The following is a 2,657-nucleotide window of genomic DNA, read 5'->3' as shown; positions in this document are numbered from 1 at the left end:
GGACGGGAGGAAGTAGTATATGCAAGAAGTGTGGAAAGAGTACAAGAGGATGAGAAAAAGGCAGAATATAGGAGAGAAGTGGAGGAGCGATTGGGTAAATATGGATTGGAGCAGATGAAGGACGTGGAAGGTGTGTGCAAGATTTTCACAGAAGAAATCTGTGCAGTATGTGAGGCGGTGTGTGGGGTGAAGAGAAGACGAAAGGGGGTGCAAGGAACAGCATGGTGGACTGAAGAGGTGAGAGAGGCTGTGGCACAAAAGAAGGAAACATAAAGTAAGTGGATGAGAAACAGGGGCGTGGAAGAAGTTGAGGGACAGAAGACAGAGTTATATGTAGTGGGGAAGAGAGAGATGAAAATTTTTGTAAGAGAGAGTAAGAGAGGAGTGGATGAGGAATTTGGTAGATATTTGAATGCAAAGTGGAGGGAATGTAAGAAAATGTTTTGGAAAAAGGTAAAGAGAGTTAGACAGGGTGGCAATGAAGCTAGTCGGGGAGTGAAAGATAAAAATGGTAGATTACTAGTGGAGAAGGCAGATGAAGTGAACACTTTAAGGAATTGTTGAACATAGGGAATGAAAGTAGTGCGAGTATAAGTGGCTGGGGAATGGCTGGGAAAAGGAGAGATGTGAGAAGAGAGGAAGAAATCAGTAGGATGGAAGTTGTGGAAGCAATGAAGAAAATCAAAATGGGGAAAGCCCCAGGAATTGATGGAGTGTGTGGTGAAATGTTGAATCATGGGGGAGAGATAATGGTAGAATGGATGTAGAAGATGTACAGATTGGCCCGGGAGAAAAGTAAAGTCCCCGAGGACTGGAAGTCGGGTATAATTATTCCCTTCTACAAAAAAAGGGGGAAAAAGAAGTTTGTGGTAATTAAAGGAGCATTTGTCTTCATAGTGTAACAGGATAAATATATGGTAGGACACTTATTGACAGAGTTAGGAAAATAACAAAGGAATTAGTTGGGGAAGAACAGAGAGGTTTTAGGAAAGGAAAAGGTTATGTAGATCAGATATTCATTCTTAGATCTTTTGTGGAAAAGTTTCTAGAGAAAGGAAGAAGTTGTATGTGGCCTTCGTGGATTTGGAGAAAGCATATGACAGGGTGGATAGACTAGGACTGTGGAAAGTATTGAGATTATGTGGAGTAGATGGGAAGTTGTTGAATGTTGCAAAGAGTACGTGTGAGGGTGCTAAGGCGGCAGTGCATGTGAATAGTGAACTGAGTGAATTTTTCTATTTGAAGGTTGGGTTGAAACAGGGATGTGTCATGTCTCCATGGTTGTTCAGTCTGTACAGTATATGGATGGAGTTATGAAAGAGATACAAGGTAGGGCCGTGGACGTTGGAGTGGCCCTAATGAGAGAGGACAGTGTTTGGAAACTCCCTGTAATGTTGTTTTCAGATGATACTGTGTTGTTAAGTGAAGACTAAGGGGAGCTGCAAGGCTTGGTGGATGAGTTTGGGAGAGTATGTAAGAAACGGAATCTAAAGGTGACTGTAGGGAAGAGTAAAGTTTTGGTCATCGAGAGAAGTGAAGTCAGTGAATTTACGAGTACAATGAGGCTGGATGAGGAGGAAATGGAAAATGAGAGTGCGTGTAAGTGCCTGGGTAGTGTGATGAGTAAGGATGGAAGTTAAGAGGGTGAAGTGCTTGAAAGTGTACAACAAGAAAGGTTGCTGGTTCCCTGAATGCAGTGATAAGAAACAGTTACGTGAGCATGGAAGTGAAAAAGTTATTATATGACAGTATTGTGGTACCAACTCTAACGTATGGAAGCGAAGCTTGGACGTTGTTGGAGGGACAGAATTCAAGAGTGAGAGCAGTGGAAATGAGTTATTTGATAGGAGCATGTGGAGTCACATGGAAACACAGGCTGACAAATGAGGTTGTGAAAGAGTGTTGAGTTGTGGACGTGGATATGATTGGGTGCGTTAGGAGAAACACACTGAGGTGGTTTGGCTACGTGGAGAGGATGGAGGGTGAGAGACTGACGAGGAGGGTGTATGTGAGTGAGGTGGAGAGGGGGAGAGGAAGAGGGAGGCCGTAGATGAGATGGAGGGATGGAGCTGAAAGGTATATGAGAGAGAGGGTGTGAGCTGGGAGCAGGGCAGTGAGATGGCGGGGTACAGGGCGACATGGAGGCGATTTGTTTGTGGCCATCCTTACGGGATTAAGGCGTCTGGCAATAGACAGATAGATAGTTATACCTCACGATTTTATTCATTTTAGGAGAGACTTCGTGTAGTGAAGGATTAAAGATGATCGCCATTAACCCTTTCTGCACAAGAGATTCTTCCTAACTTGAATGAAATCGCCCATTTGTAACTACCCATCCATCATCCAGTCCTTTCCTGCCCCATCAGGAGCGTAGGGATTCGGGCCAGTCTAAACCAGTCTTGACACAGAAGACGAGGATGACCAGCCACACTGGCCTCTAAGTGGTATTACATAAGCAACAAATCGCTTTCACCCTTCGTATGTAAACACTTGCGGGTATCGTCCGTTTGGGATGCCTTATTCCATTAGACCACTAGGCGTCATTTGATTCTGTGGTTACCACCCACCGTAGTAAATGGCGCATAGGTTGCAGAAAACCATTTGGTTTGTCATTCATTTCAGAGTCACCTAAAGACAGCACTACATGAAGTAAGCGG

This window comes from Coenobita brevimanus, chromosome 47 (genome assembly GCF_032717465.1).
Source record: "Coenobita brevimanus isolate Jiangsu-jjx chromosome 47, ASM3271746v2, whole genome shotgun sequence".
Classification (NCBI taxonomy): Eukaryota; Metazoa; Arthropoda; class Malacostraca; order Decapoda; family Coenobitidae; genus Coenobita; species Coenobita brevimanus.
The sequence above is the reverse complement of the archived record's forward strand: the minus strand, read 5'-3'. Positions refer to the sequence as shown.